The sequence below is a fragment of the Halichoerus grypus genome, chromosome 5 (genome assembly GCF_964656455.1).
Source record: "Halichoerus grypus chromosome 5, mHalGry1.hap1.1, whole genome shotgun sequence".
In the NCBI taxonomy this organism is placed as follows: Eukaryota; Metazoa; Chordata; class Mammalia; order Carnivora; family Phocidae; genus Halichoerus; species Halichoerus grypus.
Window position 1 is genome coordinate 40,271,090 of NC_135716.1, and position 23,723 is coordinate 40,294,812.

A 23,723-nucleotide genomic window follows, 5' to 3' on the forward strand; every position below is an offset into this window, starting at 1 on the left:
CACAGTGTCTTTCTTATCCTACCCTTTTTGTTATCCCTTCATGGAAGCCTGGGAGAAAGGGAGGCAGGGCAATTTTACATGTGTTCTCTGTCCGGGTTATTTTAGCCTTCTGATGTGAGACGGGACAGAGGACAACTGACGTGGCTCAGAGTTCAAGGGCAATAACTAGCAGATAAGTAACAAGCCAATTCCAGTTTTATGATACAATTTTCTTACCTACAATGATTTTGAACCAATATTTTCAAGATTTATTTAAGTTCTTATTTGTGTGTGGTTTGAACATGTTTAAATAGTTAATCAATTTGTATTATAAAATTTAAATATTTAGTTAAAGGAAAGGGTTTTAAAAGTACTGAAATACTTGAGAATTACCATAAAGTGATATACCATTAATTATATGTAGCTTATTCTGAAATGTTCATGAGAAAATGATTAGCCTATCTTCTGTATGCTGTGAAAATATTCACCTGCTGTGGTGCCCTGGTATCTGTTCAGCAAATAAGTTTCAGTCACATAAAACACTTGCAATATGTCAGAACTCAGAAGGTTTCTTCAAGTCGGGTGCAGCCTGATTCATGGTGACAGCTTCTCTGAGGTTACATCCTCTGAGAAGCAATAACTGTCATTTGGGGCCTTCCGGGTGAAAAGGCACAACAGAACCAAAGGAACTAGAAGATACAATCTGCACAGCAAAGAAATGCTTGAGGTCTCCAGGGCAATGAAGTGAGTACTTTAAAGTATATTTGACTTTAAAGCTGATCTATTTTCTCCCCTTTTCTTGGGCAAACATCAGCAAATACAAGAGTGTGTCTTCAGATTTGAGCCACACAGAGATAAACTTCACATTCAACACATCAGACTTTCAAACTCTCTGTATATATATATAAATGGAAATAACGAGACTCTGAATGAAAACAACCATGAGAGAACAAAGACCATGATCTAATATCAGAATAAAGTTAACAAATGTCATTCAGTGAGATTATTGGTGATGAGTGAAGGTCATGCCCAGTTTACTTTTCACAGTTGACAGACCAAAGTTGTTCCTTCATTTGGGATAAAGACTGAATGCAGTTAGTTTGGCCTTGGAAAATCGTTTCACATAATATGAGGACTGTCTGGGGTCTCTTGTTTCTAAGGCACATGAATGGTCAGAACAAGTGTCAGGGAGCCAAGGCAGAAGGGGAAAAAAAATTAAAGGGTACATTCAGTTTAAAAAACCTCTTTGAAAGCCAGGATTAATTAATGTGGGAATGCAGTTATAATAGATTATGACACAATATATCCATGAACATCATATGGTACAGGGATACACAGAAAGATTAATAAGACTATGTCAGAGAATGATGGACTTGTGAGATCAGAAGATCTTAAGGGGTCACTGTCCTGACCACCCATCTGCTTCAGGAATCCTCTTCCCTACCAGGACATCATCCAGCCCATAGTTAGAAAATCTCCATTGACGGGGACCTTTCCAGTCCTGCTGTAGCCATGCATAGCTCTAGCAGAAGGACCTTTCTCTCCATTACTAGAAGTCTAGCTTCATCCATCCTGTCCTATTACTATCCCTGAAGACCAAACAGAACATACAAAATCTTCCTTGAACCTAACATTCCTCATCTATCTGAAAATGGTTCTCTCATCCCAATGTTATCACCTCCAAGTCTTCTCAACCCCTTCAAATATTCTTCATGGAATATTTGTCCAATATTCTCAATATTCTGATAAGGTGCTCTAGTTGCAATCCAATTTGCCTATGTCTCTCTAAAAATATAGATCTGAATATAGAATTCCAGAGACAAAGTTGACTATCATCTGTCTTGTTCTACATGCTATTCTTCCTTTAATTCAACCAAGATCTCATCGGCACTATTGGTAGCTGCAGTAGTCCCCCTTTATCCATGGATTCCAAGATCTCCCAGTAGATGCCTAAAACTTCAGATAGTACCAAACCCTATATATACTATTTTCTCTATTCACATATACCTATGATAAAGTTTAATTTATAAGAAAGGTACAGTAAGAGATTAACAATAAAATATAACAATTTTTATGGTAATACAAGTTACATGGATGTGGTCTCTTTCTCAAAATATCTCACTGTACTACATTTACCCTTCTTGTAATGATGTGAGAGGATAAAATGCCTATGTGATGAGATGAAGTGATGTGAAAAATGTAGGCACTGTGATGCAGTGTTAAGCTACTATGGACCTTCTGACAATTTTTCAGGAGGACGACCAGCTGCTTCTGGACGACAGGTGACCATGGGGAACTGAAATTGTAGAAAATAAAACTGTGGGTAAGGGAGGATTACTGTACAAATGATAATTTGAGCAACATTTTTCGAGTCTATAATAACTGATATTTAATTAGTAGTTTATGCTTTAGAAATTGCTTTCATCTTTATAGCTCATTTAAATCTGACAGCAATCTGTAAAAAGATATTATTTTCACCATTTTCAGATGAAGAAACTATGATTTACAGAGGTTAGGTCAATTTTTCCTGGGCCACATAAATAAGCTGCAAAGTTAGGACCCAAACCCAGGTCCTCTGACTATAAATCACGTGCCTTTGTGACTGTATTACTCTACTTTACACTCTTTGATGATGCTTCAGTGATATAATAATAGATTACTATCAGAGGCAATACCTCCAAAATTAATTTCCTGTCCTGCCAGTGTGAGAACCACATCTTAGGATAGAATAAGGGCAACAGGGCATGCCAAGTCATGCTACCTCTTTTTCAAAATGGTGACAAACCGGGCGCCTGGGCGGCTCAGTTGGTTGGGCGACTGCCTTCGGCTCAGGTCATGATCCTGGAGTCCCTGGATCGAGTCCCGCATCGGGCTCCCTGTTTGGCGGGGTCTGCTTCTCCCTCTGACCCTCCCCCCTCTCATGTGCTCTCTCTCATTCTCTCTCTCTCAAATAAATAAATAAAATCTTTTAAAAAAAAAAATGGTGACAAACCATCCTTTTAATTATTCACTCTAGATTCTTGCCCATATTTGACTTCAAACTCAGTGATCTGTTGTTTGTGGTCTGATTCTTTAATTTTTTTAAGCCAAAACTACATTTTCAATATTCCAACCTTCTTTTTTTAATTATTATTATTTTTAATTTTATTATGTTATGTTAGTCACCATACAATACATCATTAGTTTTTGATGTGGTGATCCACAATCCATTGTTTTCATATAACACCCAGTGCCCCATGCAGTACGTGCCCTCCTTAATACCCATCACCAGGCTAACCAATCCCCCCTCCCCCCCCCCAAAACCCTGTTTGTTTCTCAGGTCCATAGTCTCTCATGGTTCATCTCTCCCTCCAATTCCCCTCCCCCTTCATTTTTCCCTTCCTTCTCCTAATGTCCTCCATGGTATTCCTTATGTTCCACAAATAAGTGAAAGCATATGATAATTGACTTTCTCTGCTTGACTTATTTCACTTAGCATAATCTCCTCCAGTCCCATTCATGTTGATGTAAAAGTTGGGTACTCATCCTTTCTGATGGCTGAGTAATATTCCATTGTATATATGGACCACATCTCCTTTATCCATTCATCTGTTGAAGGGCATCTTGGCTCTTTCCACAGTTTGGCTACTGTGGACATTGCTGCTGTGAACATTGGGGTACATATGGCCCTTCTTTCAGTACATCTGTGTCTTTGGGGTAAATACCCAGAAGTGCAATTGCTGGGTCATAGGGTAGCTCTATTTTTAAATTTTGAGGAACCTCCACACTGTTTTCCAAAGTGGCTGTACCAACTTGCATTCCCACCAACAGTGTAAGAGGGTTCCCCTTTCTCCACAACCTCTCCAACATTTGTTGTTTCTCTCCCTGTCCATTTTTGCCATTCTAACTGGTGTAAGGTGGTATCTCAGGGTGGTTTTGATTTGAATTTCCCTGATGGCTAATGATGACAAACAGTTTTTCATGTGTCTGTTAGCCATTTGTATGTCTTCTTCAGAGAAGTGTCTTTTCATATCTTCTGCCCACTTTTTGACTTGATTATTTGTTTTTTGGGTGAGTTTGAGAAGTTCTTTATAGATCTTGGATACCAGCCCTTTCTCTGTAGTGTCATTTGCAAATATCTTCTCCCATTCTGTGGGTTGCCTCTTTGTTTTGTTGATTGTTTGCTTTGCTGTGCAGAAGCTTTTTATCTTGATGAAGTCCCAAAAGTTCATTTTTGCTTTTGTTTCACTAGCTTTTGGAGATGTATCTTGAAAGAAGTTGCTGTGGCCAATGTCAAAGAGGTTACTGCCTATGTTCTCCTCTAGGATTTTGATGGATTCCTGTCTCACATTGAGGTCTTTCATCCACTTTGAGTTTATCTTTGTGAATGGTGTTAGAGAATGGTCCAGTTTCATTCTTCTGCATGTGGCTGTCCAATTTTCCCAGCACCATTTATTGAAGAGACTATCTTTTTTCCATTGCATGTTTTTTCTGCTTTGTCAAAGATTATTTGACCACAGAGTTGAGGGTCCATATCTGGGCTCTCTATTCTGTTCCATTGGTCTGTATGTCTGTTTTTGTGCCAGTACCATGCTGTCTTAGTGATCACAGCTTTGTAATATAGCTTGAAATCGGGCAACGTGATGCCCCCAGCTTTGTTTTTCTTTTTCAACATTTCCTTGGCGATTCGGGGTCTTTTCTGATTCCATACAAATTTTAGGATTGTTTGTTCCAGCACTTTGAAAAATGTCATTGGAATTTTGATCGGGATGGCATTGAAGGTATAGATTGCTCTGGGTAGCATAGACATGTTAACAATGTTTATTCTTCTGATCCATGAGCATGGAATATTTTTCCATCTTTTTGTGTCTTCTTCAGTTTCTTTCATGAGTGTTCTGTAGTTCCTAGAGTATAAATCCTTTACCTCTTTGGTTAGGTTTATTCCAAGGTATCTTATGGTTTTGGGTGCTATTGTAAATGGAATCATTTCTCTAATTTCTCTTTCTACAGTTGCATTGTTAGTGTATAAGAAAGCAACTGATTTCTGTGCATTGATTTTGTATCCTGCCATATTACCGAATTGCTGGATGAGTTCTAGTAATTTGGGGATGGAGTCTTTTGGGTTTTCCACATAAAGTATCATGTCATCTGCAAAAAGAGAGAGTTTGACTTCTTCTTTGCCAGTTTGAATACCTTTATTTCTTTCTGTTGTCTGATTGCTGTTGCTAGAACTTCTAGTACTATGTTGAACAATAGTGGCGAGAGTGGGCATCCTTGACCTGTTCCTGATCTTAACGGAAAGGCTCTCAGCTTTTCCCCATTGAGGATGATATTCGCTGTGGGTTTTTCATAGATGGATTTTATGAAGGTGGGGAATGTTCCCTCTATCCCTATACTCTGAATAGTTTTAATCAGGAAAGGATGTTGTATTTTGTCAAATGCTTTTTCTGTATCAATTGAGAGGACCATATGATTCTTCTCCCTCTTCTTATTAATGTGTTCTATCATATTGATTGATTTGCAAATGTTGAACCACCCTTGCATCCCGGGGATAAATCCCACTTGGTCGTGGTGGATGATCCTTTTAATGTATTGTTGGATCCTATTAGCTAGGATTTGGTTGAGGATTTTGGAATCCATATTCATCAGGGATATTGGTCTGAAATTCTCCTTTTTGATGGGGTCTTTGCCTGGTTTGGGGATTAAGGTAATGCTGGCCTCATAGAATGAGTTTGGAAGTTTTCCTTCTGTTTCTATTTTTTGAAACAGCTTCAGTAAAATAGGTATTATTTCTTCTTTGAATGTTTGGTAGAATTCCCCAGGGAACCCATCAGGCCCCGGACTCTTGTTTTTTGGGAGGTTTTTGATCACTGCTTCAATCTCGTTACTGGTTATTGGCCTACTCAGGTTGTCAATTTCTTCCTGTTTCAGTCTCGGCAGCTTATAGGTTTCCAGGAAGGCCTCCATTTCATCCAGATTGCTCAGTTTATTGGCATATAGTGGTTGATAATAATTTCTAATAATTGTTTCTATTTCCTTGGTGTTAGTCATGATCTCTCTCCTTTCATTCATAATTTTATTAATTTGGGTCCTTTCTCTTTTCTTTTGGATAAGTCTGGCCAGTGGTTTATCGATCTTATTAATTCTTTCAAAGAACCAACTTCTGGTTTCGTTGATCTGATCTACTGTGTTTCTGGTTTCTAATTCATTGATCTCTGCTCTAATTTTAATTGTTTCTCTTCTAATGCGTGGCTTAGGCATCGTTTGTTGCTTTTTCTCTAGTTAAGGTGTAGAGTTAGTTGGTGAATTCGGGATTTTTCTATTTTTTTGAGTGAGGCTTGGATGGCTACATATTTCCCCCTTAGGACTGCCTTTGCAGTATCCCATAGGTTTTGGACCAATGTGTTTTCGTTCTCATTGATTTCCATGAATTGTTTAAGTTCTTCTTTGATTTCCTGGTTGACCCAAACATTCTTGAGCAGAGTGGTCTTTAGCTTCCAAGTGTTTGAATTTCTGCCAAATTTTTTCTTGTGATTGAGTTCCAGTTTTAAAGCATTGTGGTCGGAGAATATGCAGGGAATAATCTCAATCTTTTGGTATCATTGAGACCTGATTTGTGACCCAGTATGTGGTCTCTTCTGGAGAAAGTTCCACGTGCACTCGAGAAGAATGAGTATTCTGTTGTTTTAGGGTGGAATGTTCTGTAAATATCTATGAGGTCTATCTGGTCCAGTGTATCATTCAAAGCTCTTGTTTCCTTGTTGATTTTCTGCTTAGGTGATCTGTCCATTGCTGAGAGTGGAGTATTGAGGTCTCCTATAATTAACGTATTGTTATCAATATGACTCTTTATTTTGGTTAACAGTTAGCTTATGTAGATGGCTGCTCCCATGTTGGGGGCATAGATATTTACAATGGTTAGATCTTCTTGTTGGATAGACCCTTTAAGAATGATATAGTGTCCTTCTGTGTCTCTAATTACAGACTTCAGTTTAAAATCTAATTTGTCTGATATAAGAATTGCTACCCCAGCTTTCTTTTGAGGTCCGCTGGAATGGAAGATGGATCTCCATCCCTTCACTTTCAGTCTGGATGTATCTTTAGGTTCAAAATGAGTCTCTTGTAGGCAGCACATGAATGGGTCCTGTCTTTTTATCCAATCTGCAGCCCTGTGCCATTTTATGGGAGCATTTAGGCCATTCACGTTGAGAGTGATTATTGAAAGATATGAATTAATTGTCATCATGTTGCCTGTGAAGACGTTGTTTTTATAGATTGTCCCTGTAAATTCCTGTTGTATATCACTCTTGGGGTCTTTCTCCTTTTATAGAACCCCCCTTAATATTTCTTGCAGGGCCGGCTTAGTGGTCACATATTCTTTCAGTTTCTGCCGGTCATGGAAACTCTACATCTCTCCATCCATTCTAAATGACAGCCTTGCCAGATAAAGTATTCTTGGCTGCACGTTCTTCTCATTTAGTACCCTGAATATGTCTTGCCAGGCCTTTCTGGCTTGCCAGGTCTCTGTGGATAGGTCTGACATTATTCTGATGTTCCTCCCTCTGTACGTAAGGAATCTCTTCGCCCTAACTGCCCTTAAGATGGTTTCCTTGGTTCTAAGATTTGCAAGTTTTACTATTACATGCCGGGGTGTTGGCCTGTTTTCCTTGATCTTGGGAGGGGTCCTCTCTGCCTCTAGGACACGAATGTTTGTTTCATTCCCCAGATTAGGGAAGTTCTCAGCTACGACTTGCTCAAATACATCTTCTAGTCCTCTCTCTCTCTCCACTCCTTCCGGGATTCCAATTATTCTGACATTGGAACGCTTCATGGTGTCACTTATTTCTCTGATTCTATTTTCATGGATTCTGAGTTGTTTTTCCCTGGCCTCCTCTTTTCCCTTTTTATCTATTATATTGTCTTCCAGGTCGCTTATTCGTTCTTCTGCCTCAGTTACCCTAGCTGTTAGATTATCTACATTGGATTGGATCTCATTGATAGCATTTTTAAGTTCTGCCAATTCAGCTTTCATTTCTGCCCTTAGAAACTCTATGTTGCCATTAATTGATTTCTCCATTCTAGCCATTGTCTTCACAATTGCTAGCCTGAATTCCATCTCTGACATCTTGGTTATATCTGCATCCATTTGTCAATCTGCAGCATAAGTCATGATCTCTGAGTCTTTTCTATTTTGGGGATTCCTCCTCCTAGTCATTCTGTTGATGGGTGTTTGAGGGAATGTATAGAGTCCAAATTATTGACCAGAACCCAAGCAAGATGTACCTGTTTTCTAGGGACCTTAGGGTTGCTGGCCTCTTGTTTTCCCAGGCTGTCTTCTGGGGGAGGGGCCTGCCGCGCTGTTACTCAGGCAACCCTGTTTGGGCGGAGTTGCCCTGCCCCCCTGTGGCGGGGGATGGGCTCAGCGGGTATCAGTTTTGGGGGCTTTTGTTCTCTGGCATCTTTCCCTGGCGGCTTTCCGCGTCTCTTCCGCGAGTCAGAACAGAAGAGACCATTTCCAACACTCTGCCTCAGAGCAGAGAGACCGCAGTCTATTCTTCAGTGTGCCCTCCAGGCCACACTGTCTGTTTCTGTCCGTGCTGCTATAAACTGCAGCGTCCTGGGCGCCTGGGTGGCTCAGTTGGTTAAGCGACTGCCTTCAGCTCAGGTCATGATCCTGGAGTCCCGGGATCGAGTCCCGCATCGGGCTCCCTGCTCGGCAGGGAGTCTGCTTCTCCCTCTGACCCTCCTCCCTCTCATGCTCTCTGTCTCTCATTCTCTCTCTCTCAAATAAATAAATAAAATCTTTAAAAAAAAAAAAAAAAAAAAACTGCAGCGTCCTGGGTTGTGCGCCCCTCCGCAGCGCTCCCAGTCCTGCCTCCAGGTCGGGGCACGTCTCTGCCCTTTGTGCTTCTAAAACCGCCAGCTGCTCCCAGTTCACGCGCGCTACCCCCACACTCCGGATTTCCACCCCGGGGCCTGCCCTAAAGTCCTTTCCCCGCTGCTACCAGTCTGCTAGTCTGTGCCCCGTCAAGTCTGTGCCCTTCCGCAGCGCGTGAGGCTGTGGCTCACCGGCAGTGTAGGATCCCCACGGCCAGGCACCCTCCCGCGGCCGTTTATCCTCCGAAATCTGGCCACGGAATCAGGGCTCCCCGCTTCATACCTCAAAACCAACCGCCCGCGATATTCTGTTTGTAGAGATCCAGATCTTCTTACATCTCAGGCTGGTTTCGTGGGTGCTTAGAGTGGTCTGGTAGATATCCAGCTCAATTCTGGGGACCAGTTGAAATAGGGTCCCCTACTCCTCCGCCATCTTTCTTTCCCCCCTAAAGCTATTCCAACCTTCTGACACCTTCCCTGTACTCCAAAATTGCCAAAAGATCATCAACTCCTACTCAAGTTCTTTTTAAATCTAGATCTCATTATGTGATGTATATGCTATTAAAGCTTTAAAACAACCATAATTACTTGCTCCATTCCTCCATCAAAGACCACAATTTAAATTTCTTAAAAGAAGACATACAAATGGCTAACAGACACATGAAAAAATGTTCATCATCATTAGCCATCAGGGAAATTAAAACCACACTGAGATGCCACCTTACACCAGTTAGAATGGCAAAAAATGGACAGGGAGAGAAACAACAAATGTTGGAGAGGTTGTGGAGAAAGGGGAACCCTCTTACACTGTTGGTGGGAATGCAAGTTGGTACAGCCACTTTGGAAAACAGTGTGGAGGTGCCTCAAAAATTTAAAAATAGAGCTACCCTATGACCCAGCAATTGCACTTCTGGGTATTTACCCCAAAGACACAGATGTACTGAAAAGAAGGGCCATATGTACCCCAATGTTCACAGCAGCAATGTCCACAGTAGCCAAACTGTGGAAAGAGCCAAGATGCCCTTCAACAGATGAATGGATAAAGAAGATGTGGTCCATATATACAATGGAATATTACTCAGCCATCAGAAGGGATGAATATCCAACTTTTACATCAACATGGATGGGACTGGAGGAGATTATGCTAAGTGAAATAAGTCAAGCAGAGAAAGTCAATTATCATATGGTTTCACTTATTTGTGGAACATAAGGAATACCATGGAGGATATCAGGAGAAGGAAGGGAAAAATGAAGGGGGGGGGGATATCGGAGGGGGAGGTGAACCATGAGAGACTATGGACTCTGAGAAACAAACTGAGGGTTTTAGCAGGAAGGGGGGTGGGGGGATGGGTTAGCCTGGTGATGGGTATTAAGGAGGGCATGTACTGCATGGAGCACTTGGGTGTTATACGAAAACAATGAATCAGGGAACACTACATCAAAAACTAATGAGGTACTGTATGGTGACTAACATAACATAATAAAATTAAATTAAATTAATAAAATAAATTTCTTTTAAAAATTTGAGAAGACTAGCCTGAGGACAGAGTGCTGGGACCTCTGCGACTTTCCTACAATGCAAGAGCAGGGTAGAACTCCCTAGTAGGTATATCAGAATCCACACGGTGGGAAGTTAGGGAATGTATAGGGCTAAAAAAGCATTTTACATTTCATAATTTCATACTGAAAAAAATATTGGCCTCCCATTACAAACTGCAGGAACTTCAGGAGTTTTCAAGTTTACTAATTAGGACCAAGGATTTTGAAAATTGAAGACACCTTGCCTGAGTTAATAATATTCTATTAGTCAGGATCCTTGAATATAACTGGGCAGCTAGCTAAAAATCCGGTTTATAACTTTTTTCCTTGTTGATAGGATTTCATTAGAGACTTTGCCGCATGTCTTACTCAAGTCCAGGTACTCTATTGCCTTTCTCTGATCTCCACGCCTTCTTTAAACACTTTCTTCATTTGGTTTCCAGGAAACCATACCCATTTGGGTTTTCCTCTTACATTTCTGGCTACTTCTTTCCCCTCTTCATTTCCTTGACATCTGAATTTTGAAGCGTCCCAGAACTCAGTCCTTGGATCTCTTCTCTTTTCTAGCCACGTCTACTTCTAGATGATCTCATCCAGACTCATGGCTTAGGTAGCACCGGCGTGCTATTGCCTGCAGCCCGACTCTCCCCTGAACACCAGATCTGAATATATGTCTACTTGACATCTCCATTTTAATGTCTAATAAGATTTCCAAACTTAATGTGTCAAATACTGAGGTGCTGATAAGTGCCCTACCTCCACCATCACCATAAACTCACTCTTTCTGCAGCCTTCCTAACTTAAGACATGAAAACTCATTCTTCAAGAAATGAAAACTCCATTCTTCCATTCCCTCAGGCTAAAAATCTGATTTTTAAAAATCAGAATTCTGCTCACTTATATCCATTCCTTAAATAGCTCTAACAACAATTTGCTCAGCAATATCATTCCCTAGTTTTTATAGGATTCTGAGACACACTGGCCAAAATTCCTGAACTAATTTAGAACACACAAGTCCTACCTTACTCTACTTGGACTTCAGTTTCCTCTTAATATTTTTTTCTACCCAAAGATCATTCTACTAAACAGAAAAGACAAAAACAACAGTTAAGTTGTCCTTTCTCATTCATCTGTCCACATATGCCACTTACTACAAGAAGCAGGCCTGCTCTGCCTTGTTCTTCTCTCCCCCAACACTTGAACTTCTTTTTCATGGTTGCTAGAATATCCTGAACGCCACAGTTTATTTAGGTGTTAGTCTTTCTAAAATTACTATAAGCACAGGCCACTTACACTTTCATTTTTTGTTATACCCTCTGTTTTCCATCTTATATTTATTGTTTTTTAAAAATGAAGCCACCAAACTGCCTGTTTCTAGTAATTTTCTTCCTCTGAAGATAAACGCAACTTCACAGAAAAATTACATTTAGGAGAGTACATACTGAATGTGTCTCCCCCACATTCATCTGTTACAACCTAGTCCCCACTGTGTTGGTGTTTGGAGGTGGGGCCTTGGGAAGATGATCAGGTCATGAAGGTGGAGCCCTCGTGAGTGGGATTAGTACCCTTATAAAAGAGACCGCAGAGAGTTCCTTTGCCCCCTTCTGCCATGTGAGAATACAGCAAGAAGATGGCTGTTTATGAATCAGGAAGTGGGCTCTCACCAGTGAATCTATTCGTGCCTGATCTTGACCTTCCCAGCCTCCAGAGCTGTGAGGAATAAATGTCTGTTGTTTAAGCCACCCAGTCTATAGTGTTTTGCTATAGCAGCCTGAATGGACTAAGAGAGTTATGTGGCTCTCAGCCACGGTCTACACTTCAATTTACATAATCGTTAGATTCCTCAACTATAGCAATTAAAGATTTTATGTCAGAATGAAGAGCTCACGAGAAATAAAAACAAATTATAACATAAACAAAAACTCCCAAAGAAGTTTGAAAAAGATATCAGACCTTTTTATTGCCATTAAAACAGAGAATAAATGAAGTTTATTGAAAAGTAAATATATAAAAGGATTATTCATGAATGTTTTAAAGTCACTCATAATAACCAATTACCGTATTTGTACATATTTGTGTTTAGGATGGAGCCAGATCTGTGTTGAGATGTTCTAAATTCAAAACATCCAAAATGTTATGTTAGTGATACTCTTTTAAGTGTATCTTTGTTTAAATGGAATGTTTTCTGAGACTACCAAATTTTTCAAGATACATTTGATAACACCCACAGATAAAAACTATACATTCTTTCTGTTGGATTTGGACCAGTCTGTATACAAGTGCATGGCAGATCATCAGATGACTCTCCTGTACATATATAAATGCATGGCAGATGGTCATGTGAGTCACTTCCACCAAAGACCTCTCCCTGAGGTCAGGCAGTGCTAGTCATTCTAGCATGGTCTCTCATGTCAGCAGTCTTCAGGCTGTCTTGCTCACCCATCTTTTAAAGTAACTTCAAAAAATTATGTATCCCTTCACATCTCTTAAATTGAAATCTAAAATTTTCATCATACATATCAAAATATATTTGTAATAGGAGAAAATCTTAAAAATGTTATAAACTAAAATATAGTGAAGATTGAATATTTGATCTCAGAGTAAATAATTCATTATACTATGTGATAAAATAGGCTTTTACTACCTTATGCAATAACATGCTAAATCCAAAAGAAATCATGCATAACCTTTATCTGTGGGTGTTAACAAATGTTAATCTTGAAAAATTTAACAGTCCCAGAAAACATTCCATTTAAGAGATTAAATATACATTTAGAAGATTCAGAATTACTAATCTATAGCATTTTTAGTGCTCTGAATTTGGAACATCCCAATACAGATCCAGCTCTACCCTAAACAGAAATATGAACAAAACAGGGGAAGACAAAAAGCCCCACCAAACTGAGAGACCTTGATTAATCTTTAAAGGAGTCTTCTCCAAAATAAAGTTTTCTAAATATTACTTTGGCCACAAGGAATTTAATATCCTGGCATAATCCACCACAGTAAGAGTCTACTGAGGGATAAATGTGAGGGCAAGTTAGTTCTTGGGGAGCATTAAAAAAAAAAAATGGAAGCATTGTAAGGGTTGAAACTGACTTCCTTAAAACCATCTGCACACATATACCCTTTGGAAAGTCAACATATACCCCCAGGTATACACACAAGTTTGAAGGCTGCAGTCTTAGTTCTTAAACTGAGGAGTACCTGGGCCCATAGCCCCTTGTCATCCCACCCCATTACTGTTACTTTAGAGACGGTCTTCCCAGTCTGACAAGAGTGCAGGCCTTATGTACAGAGCCTCTCTTATATAGAAATGTTGCTGTGTTCTTCTTCAGAAGGAAGCCAGTGAAGACAAGACCAATTTTAAGGGCCAACAGAGTTGGATCATCCCAAATCATTTACTTAGGGGAGAGATTTGGTGAACTTATGACCTAAATAGTTTGGATTTCAAATAGTCTGGCCCATCAGTTCCCATGAAAAATCTTGTACTTTTCATAAGGTAAGGATAACCCAACTTTCAACTGACTAGTCACCTGTTCTCATTGGATAGCCTAGAGTTTTTATACACTGAGATAAGAAAAGTAACTTCTAGAATTTTCTCTTGGGGGTCTAATATCATACGACAACTTATTCCTTTGTAGAATTTTGCTTATCTTGGATGTGTGGATGTAGGTGTGTATGTATTATGCTATGTGCTATCTCTGTGTGGGAGAAAAAGAGAGAAAGGATGAGAATGAATAAGACCAAAGGCGACTTCTATGGTGACTTTGGAAGTGACAGTGTGCTAAAAAAGTTACCACCTAGCTTTACAATAAGAGAAAGAATGATAAGAGACGTCACTCTAAAGAGAAATGACACCAGCAGGTGTGAAGTGAGGTTTCCATTAGGTCACATTTGCAGCTTCCTTTAAAGTTATTGTAAAATGTAAACTTCTATAGACAATGCAAGGATTATCCTTTCAAACCAAAAGCAGTCCTTAAGGAATCAGGAGTCAAACCATTAGATTAAGGCTATAAAATCAGTGCAAAGAATCAAAACAAAGATGCCACATTTTCATAAAGATTTGATTAAATAGGGGCGGACACATTATGAGTATTGAGGTGGACTCCCTGGCACTAAGTTCCAAACCTACTCCCTAGCAAACAGTCACATAGAACTGGAGGAATGAAATAAAAAAGATGATCACAGTCCTTTCCTAAATCTTCTACAGAAGCTACTATTGCCTAGCAAGGCCAGTGAAGAGCCAAACTTCCCCGAAGCATCACCACTTACATATCAAACATGTGAAACTCGACACATTTTCTTAAAATATGAATCCTAAAAGGGACTGGAATAAAGCAGGGAAAAGCAAGCTTAAGAGCTGTGTGATATTGTTCAGGTTACTTACCTTCTCTGAATCACAGGTTCCTCATCCATAAAATGATATTGCTTATTTCATAGGGTTGGTGTGATGATTAGTTTAAATTACCCCACATGCAGCACTTACTGCAGAGTGAATAGCATGGGTTAAGTATTCAATAAATGGAAGCTACTGCCATTATTATTCAGGAGACCTAATTTCAAATCCTATCTTTTCTACTGAGCAGCTGTGTAACTTTGAGCAAGTTATTTAACCTCTCTTGAGCCTCCATAACATACCCTTTAATACTCTAAAGGATTGGGGTGCCTGGGTGGCTCAGTTGGTTGAGCGTCCAACTCTTGGTTTTGGCTCAGGTCATCGTCTCAGTCATCTCAGGGTTGTGAGATCAAGCCCCATAGACAGCCCCATGTCAGACTCCATGCTAGGTGGGGAATCGGCTTGAGATTCTCTCTCTCCCTCTCCCCATGCACACGTGGGCGGGCGCTCTCTCTAAAAATAAATCAGTAAATCTTTAAAAAAAAAAAAAATATTCCAAAGGATTGCTATGAAGGTTAATGACACATAAGAAAGCCCTTAGCACACAGCCAGGCAGATAGCAGGCACTCATGCCCTAAGATAATTTTTAGTTCTTTTGTTTCAATTACTATTTTTTGTTTATAAACAGACAACACTCAACAACAACATGACAAGTGGTAAGCAAAGATACTTTCATTGAACATAAAAAGCATGAGCTTTAAAAGACAAACTGAACTCTATCTGAATTTAAAACTTACATTCTTTGTAAGATACCCATTCAGAAAGGGAAAAGGCAAGCCACAGGCTGAAAGAAAACATTTGGAATACATAACAAAGGACTTGTATCCAAAATACATTTTAAAAAAGAAAATTCTTTCAACTAAATAATTTGAAAATCAACCCAATAAAAAAAAATGGGCAAAAATAAATTTGAACACTTTTTACAAAACAAAACATGAGGATGGAACATAAGTACATAAATAGATGTTCAGCATCATTAGGGAAATGCAAACTAAAACCACAATAAGATACCATTACACCACTAGAACAGCTAAAACTTTGGAAGAGTGACATTACCAAGAATGTGGAGCAACTGAAACTCTCATACACTGCTGCTGGGAATGCAAAACAATAGAACCACTAGAAGACAGTTGGGAGCTTCTTCTAAAGTACAGCACACCTTTATCAGCTCAAGCAATTCTACCCTTAAGTACTTACCCAAAGAATTTTTTTAAATTAGTACACAAATGTTTATAGAAACTTTATTCATAACAGCCAAAGCCTTTGCATTGTAAGGCTGATAAACAAGTCTTGGTCCATCAATACAATGAAATACTATTCAGCAACAAAAAGGAACTATTGACACATATATCAGTGAATATGTGTGTCATGTGATGAATCTCTAAAACATTAAAGTGACCCAAAAAAGCTGGACATAAAAACAGTAAATACTATAAGATTTCATTAAAAAGAAATTCTAGAAAAAATTAATCTAGGCTATGGTGATAAAAAGCAGGACAGTTGCCTGGGACCTGGAGTGGGAGGGCACGAAGAAAATCTTGGGGGTGAAGGCAGTGTCCTGTATCTTGTTAGTGAGCACATTGGTCAAAACTCATCAAACTGTACTGTAAACTGGATGGATTCTAGTTGTATGTACATTACTTGTCAACAAAGGTGATTTTTAAAAGTTCACATGCTTTATCCAAGATGCCAAAATCCAAAAGCTCAGAAAGTCAAAAAGTTTTTGTAAGTGCAGCATCTATCTGACTTGGCCTGATTCCAAGCTATTCATAGTCTATATTTATCCTACATAGTCTATATTTATCCTATTGAGTGATACTCTTCATGCATTAAACTGCAAATAATCAGAGTGCTTCCTCAGATCTTGCTAAGGGTATACATATTATATAATATATATACTGAATTGCCTTTCTAAAATCTGAATATTCTGAATTCAGAAACAGACCTTTCCTCAGCGTTTTGGACGAAGAATTACAGATTGCTTTCCTTATCCTAGGAAGAAGAGGAAGAAAGAAAAAGGATGGAAGGATGGACAAAAGGAAGGAAAAGGAAGGACTGCTTTCCTGGTGCCAGCCCAAACCCTTTATAACCAATCTTCTTGCCAAAGTGTTTTTGTCTTTGCCCTTCTGCAGAAGTGGTACCTGCTCTGGTCTCTGGCGACAGCCATCAAATGAGTCCCCCAGTCCTCTCCTCACACCTGAGCCACAAAAATTTATCTAATTGATCAGATTTCTTTAAAAGACTCTGAGCATTCCCTTTTTGGAATTTGTTTCCAAGAGCAAGCACTACTGGGCCCCTTTATCATTCCTGTCTCAGAATTAAGAACCTGGGGGAGAACAAGGGGGAAAAAAAGATGAAAGAAAAACTATTTTGAGAATTTGCCAAATGGTGAATTTTTTTCACACCCTCTCCCTCAGCCTTTCCACAGAGGGTTGGTTTGAATATAAACACTTCAAAGCTCTTTTGATATCTATTTTCTCCTCCTCCATATATCCCCACCACAGAGAAATGGAGAAAAGATCCATATTTTGTTGTGGGGCCTTGGAATTAATTTAAAGCAAATATTTCCCCTAAAATGTTTCAATCCACAAAATGAGATTGTTTTTCAAGCTTTTATTTTACTTATTCTGTTTCCAACATGTTCTAGTGGCAGCCTCATGTGTAAACTATTGTGAACATATTAAATTAGAAACACATTTTTTATTGTTATCTTTACCTCTCCAACTTTTAGTCTTCCCTAAAATATCTTGTGACCTCTGTGGTACCACAACCCTGTCACATAAATTTTATGTCCCTTCATCCTTAGTTAGCCATGGTTACAGAGCAGCAATTATGTGGTACAGAATAGGGAAATCTCAGTGCTTCCTCTGAGAAAGGGTTAAATAGACAAGTATTAGGATCAGATTCCCCTAACACCTTTGGATTAATTGGATTTGAGGCTAAAAATAAATTACCCAATAGGTTAAAATGAAGTAATGTTGAAAGAACTGCGTGAAAAGAACTACAAAAAATGCAAGAGCTTCACCATGAATAGCTAAGAGCACCTTGCAGAGGGAGAAGAAAACAGGTTATGCTTCTCAACTTGATAAGCACACTTCAGGACATTTGCCATGTTATTCCTGAGACAGGGACTGAAGATGGTAGTACTGTTATCCCTTATAGTATGGAGTAAGCAGACTTACAAAATAGAAAAGGCAAGTATTCCTACTCTTTCTGAGAGATGAACTAAGCAAATAAAGGTACATGCTGGGGCAGGGAGGGATTGGATGGTTTGGAGAAATCAGTTTGAGGGAAAAATGCATGCTCTCTCTCCCTCTTGCAGACTCACTATGATTATTAGCATGTCAAAGGCTCTGAAAAGTCCTGTAATAAAGAAACCTATTTATATCTATTTTAAGCACAATTTCCCGAATTTACTTGACCATGATACTCTTTGTACATCCACTAATCACTTGCAGAACTAGGGTTCCTTAGAACACGTCCAAGGAAACTGTTCTAGGACTATTTTCTTTTTTTTTTTTTTCTTTTTTTTAAAGATTTTATTTATTTATTTGAGAGAGAGAGAGCACAAGAGAGGGGAGCGGGAGAGGGAGGAGCAGACTCCCTGCTGAGCAGGGAGCCCGATGCGGGACTCAATCCCGGGACTCCAGGATCATGACCTGAGCCGAAGGCAGTCGCTTAACCAACTGAGCCACCCAGGCGCCCCTAGGACTATTTTCTTCATGTTTTGGTGTTACTGTTCAAGAGATGAAAATAAATCTTCGAGGTTTTGTCCACAAGTTTAAAGTCACAGAAGGTATATGATTTGCTCTTCTAGTTCTTGTGCTTTTTTAGAAGGGCAAGTCTCCCCCTAGGATTCTTGAAGCATGTTTGCTGGTGACTGATCTTGGCTACATCTCAATGCAATCATCAATATTGGCCTATGATAAATCTCTTAACTTGGGCCACCACACCTGGAGTTGCTACAGAGTACAGAAGAGGGGTATGTGTGTGGGCTCTAGTACTAAACTACCTGGCTGTGAATGTTCTGCTGCATGTTACTCATCATCTGTGTGCCTCAGTTTCCTCATCTGTATAATGGGGTGACAACACAAGTATCTACCTTATCAGGCTACTGTGAAAATAAAATGGGTTAATATAGAATTTTAGAATAGATATTGGCACATAATTTGTAGAAAGAAGGAAAGAACAAAAGAAGAAAAATGGGAGACAGGAAGAGAGAGGAAGAGGGAAAAAGGAAAAGAATCACAGACCGTGTTTGGAGTTCTAGACATCAGGGGAGCAAGCACATAAGGACCAAAGTCATGGGAGAAATGGAGCAGCTCTTTATTAACAGCAGGGTGACCCCAGGATACTCAGGCCAAGTTCTCTGCTAAGTTGGGCTGGAGTCTAGGCTTAAACACCTATGAAGGGCCTCCTCCTCCCATTCTCACAGACCTAAAATAACGTTGCCTATAAAGCAGATATGCCTGTCCTACCAGCTGCAGCACAGACACAGAGGGATGGGGGGATTTAGCCGGATCTATGCAGAGAGCTAAGCCCAATCAGGCATACTTGCCTCTGGAGAACAGAAGAAAAATACCTCATAAATATGAAAAAGATGCCACACAGATGCAAGACAAGGGAGACCAAGTATGTACCCTGTCCCCAGAACTCCAGTTTAGGATTTGCACAATGGAATATTGACTATAAAGAAAACATGATACCTCACACACTAAGTCTGTGAGCATTTAATCTCTAATCTACATAGTCTATAAGAATACAAAGAATAATACAAAGATATTTACCAATATTTACAAAAGTGTATTTCTATAAAGTTACCTTTTAATTTTAAAATTAAAATCCCCGATATCTGCATAGCTACGTCAATATTCCTTACTGTCCTGGAAGTGCAGAAAAATCACAGGTGGAAGGGGAGGGGAAGAGAAGCTGGGGAGTTCTCATATGGGGAGTGCCTCGGAGTCCCCGGATAGAGCTGCTGATGGGTCTGCCTCTGCCAGCATAACAGCCAGCTTACTCCCTTACCCCTTGGAGAGATGCCTCTCTCTTCTTCCCTAGGCCATCTTTTTCCACTATCCTGATCATTGCCTTCTTACATCTTTTGAGGCACTGTCTTCAGCTTTGGTCCCGCAGCTCACCAGAGGGACATGGTGGAGCAGGAGGGAAGACATGGGGATTAAGGAACAGAAGAATAAACACTGAATGCTGGCAGAAGAATAAGTTCCCATGTTGCTGGTAAATTTACCACCATCCCTCTTACTTCCCACCCATAGCTGGTTTCGTGCCCACTTATCTGTGCATTAAAAAAATCACAACTCACAAATAAAAAATTGCTATATCTTCCTAAAGCCAGTAGGTGGGTTCTCAGGAATATTCCCCCTAGTGACTAAGAATCTTCTCCATTATTGTGACAGGGCGGGGTTTCTAAATGCACTGACTTTGATCCTTCTTTTCTTATTCAAATTAACAACTGCCTGAAAGGATCCCAGAAAATGGAAAATCTGTGCCTTCATTGCCAAGAGTCACCATTGGGCCACTCTATACATTTTCTATGCTGAGTATACATGTTCTAGTCTCAGATGTGCCAATAAGAGTCAATGATCCAAAATTCAGTCCATGGCCCTCAGACCTCTGCCATGTACAAGGGGTCTGCCAGTCAGTACTGAGTGACTCAGCCCTGTCTTGAAGCACTAACTATGGCCTTGGGTTACTTGTGACTCAGTAAAGCTAGCTTTGGCACGTTGTGTCCAGATGTTAAAAGCTGGATACAATTCTCAAACCAAGAAATGGCTGTGGGTGTCCGAGTAGGTCATCCATGTACAATCTGGGTACGGGCTCCCAGTCAAGCTGGCTCTTATTCTTTGGGGTAAAGCCCTTTCATTTCCCACATCCTCAGTGAAGGAGATTTTCATCCAAAGAGGCCTGGGACTCTCAGGTTAACTGCCATTAGATTCCTTCATCACAACTCAAAGGGATTTAGTTGTGTTGCGCATCCCTCACTGGGTAAAATGCAGCTCAGGAGTGCCAGAGCGGCTGAGTCTCTGGGGCAGGAGGTGTGGCTCTACTCGGGCCTGGGAGGAGTCCTGCCTATGCTGTGGCACTCCTCCTGAAGGACAGGTATAAAGAGTAGTGGGGAAGGCTCGACCTTCTGGCACTGCAGCCACAACAGGGGCTGGAGCAAAGCCCTCCCTCACCAGACACTGAAGAAAGACAATCATCCTGTCACGTTGGGCACCAGGTCTTTCACTCTGCTAGGCCTAGGTCAAATCTTCTGCAACTCTCAGTTTAAAATCATAGGTCTAAGCAGGCCCCATGGGTACTAAACAGGACTGGTTCTGGCATGCACTGTCTACCGAATCTGACCCAATCACCTCCCCTCAAGTGATACCCATGTGCCCTACCCCAACCTTTCTACATGATTTCAAGGTCATTTACCTTTCTGTCAGAATGGACACTTAAAGATTCTACAGTGATAGCTCCTCCTATACTGTGAAGCAGCTCGAGTTGCTCTCACTAAAAAAACTAAAAACCAAAACTAGTATCTGGGAGGCTTCCCCTCCCCATTCCAGTGTAATATCCTATTATAAAAGGCTTTGAGCCCTTCCTCTTTCTAATTACATGGACAAGTAATTTTGATAGGGTAGACCATCTCAGATCATCTGACAAACATAATTGCCTCCTATTGGCAGGTACAATGTCTTATCAACATATCTTCAGCCCATAGCTCAGTGACTAGCACATATGCTACATACATATTTTGCAAATAAATGAATATTATTTCTTCTGACATATTTTTTATTCAGTTCCTCTTAGAATGAGCATAAACTTCCTTGCATAAACCTTTATATTCTCTTGTCAAGGTTCATGAAGAGTCTCTGTCCATCTAAGTTTGGATTTGTCTTCTAAATTCTATTTAATTAAGTTGCATGTTAGTTACTAACTCTACCCTCTTCCTTCACCACCACTTCCAATTACTCAATCTGTTCTATAGTCTCAAATAAGACCTCTAAGTCTCAAATTTGTCCACTTCTTTGTAGCTGCTGTGTCACAACATAGTCTAAACAACCTTCATTTCTTTCCTTGGCTCCTGCAAAAAGCTCCTAACTAGATTCCCTGCTTCCAGTATTACAATCTTGTTCAAGTAAAAATCTGGCCATGTCACGTCTATGCTTATTAAAATACTCCAAAAAGAGAAAGATCTGGAGGTTCTGGGAACATGGTAACCTGAGTAAAGTCCCCACCCGTCTCAGCACTCCCAAAATGAACTGCTTGCTTCTCCAGCAGCAGGCAGGTGTTGAGACCTGTGAAAGAAAGCTTGGATCCCACAAAATCCCTTCAGACAGAGCTGGTATAGGATTCCCTTCCTGTGGGGCTGGACAGTCCACAGCAGAACAGGGTTGGTAGCTAGAACCAATAGGTACAGAGGAAGAACTTTTCGGCCAGGGATCTGTGGAGTCCAACTACGCCCTGCATTTCCTCAAAGGTGACTTCATGTGCTTGTGCTAGGTCTTTCAGACCCTTCCAAAGTCAAGACAAGGAAGAAAGCTGATTAAACCTTCCCTTCTCCTAAGCTGAATGAGGAAAGGATGACCACAGGAGTTCCTTTTGCTCGGGTCTCTCACCAGAATGCTGACATCTGCCTTTATACTACAGCCTAGAGGACCATAGATTCATTTGCTTTTCACCTCCTATAGGATTCTCACCATTAAGGACACTTCAACAACCAGGCCTAAGTTCTAAAGAGTGAACAGGGAAAACTTAAAACCCATCTAAGAGGTCCTAGCAACCAGAGAGAACGATCAGGTAGAATAATTAAAATGAGTTCTCAGTGAAATAAAACTGCTGGAGAAAATAGATGGAAACCTAAATAGAAAATAAAATTACTAAGGAGTTCTAAAGCAGTTTAAAGAGACTTTAGTAACACAAAAATAAGATCCCTCACTGGAAAATTTTATTAGTTGAATTAAAGGAGAAGATGATCATTAAGACTTTAATCAGTGCTCTGAAAGAGTAAATACAACAAACACTTCAAAGTACTGAGCAAAAAGGTAAAAGTAATTAAAGTATTCAAGAAAAAAGAAACTGGAAACATTAGCAGAAGAGTTAATATGAAAATAATAGGTGTTACTAAAAGAGGAAAAAGAACTGATGGACGAAAAGCAATCTTTCAATAAGGAATAGAAAAAAATTTCCCTAAACTAGAAATATCTAAATCCTCAGATTAGAAGGGTGTATATGGAGTTTCAAGCTGGACTGACAAGAAGAATCACGGATAGGCAGATTGAAATTCTTGAACTTTAAGGAGAAAGTAAAAATCTCACAAGCATGAAGACCTTTCAAAACAAAACAAAATAAAACCTACCTGCTATCATGGGGGGAAGGGGAGGGATCTAACTTCTCACCCAGAACCTAGGAAGCTAGGAGTTAAGAAAAAAAATCTACAGACAATTGAATGGAAGGACTGTGAATGAAGAATTTTATACCCAGCCAAGATACTATTCCCTTGTCAGATGGATGAAAAATACTAGAATACAGGAAAAGACTCCAAAAAAAGTGTATTACTCAAGTTCCCCATATGAGAAAAACACTTGAGAAAAAAATTAACATTCCAATAAATTAGAGACTTTAAGATGGGAGAAGATAAAAACAAAAATTATTGAGCAATAATCCCTGATATGTATGCATGTGTGTAAACTTAAATCTTAATGAAAATGTCTCTTTGTATAGTTGTGTAAATTTCTGATAAACAAGGATCACTTAAATAGAAGAGATATATTTAGTAAGAAGCACTATCTCAACAAAATGTAGAAGTTGAGGCTTGGTGGGTAGAGAGGAAAAAGGCAAAAGTGTTCTCAGGAGGGTAGGACAGAACTTAAGCAGAAATTAAAAGTATTCTACAGAAGAAATTTGAATGAACAGGCTGGGCAGTCATAGAGGTTTTACATCTCCC

At 39.8% G+C, this 23,723-nt stretch overlaps 1 long non-coding RNA gene across 1 annotated transcript in view; it reads right to left on the bottom strand.

The window, feature by feature from the left end:
- Nucleotides 1–2,075: 2,075 nt before the first annotated feature.
- LOC144381837 (uncharacterized) overlaps nucleotides 2,076–23,723 on the bottom strand; it is a 196,082-nt gene continuing 174,434 nt past the window's right edge. The window contains exon 3 of the long non-coding RNA XR_013447776.1: nucleotides 2,076–2,275. This is a non-coding gene — a long non-coding RNA (uncharacterized LOC144381837). The remainder of the gene's footprint in view (nucleotides 2,276–23,723) is intronic.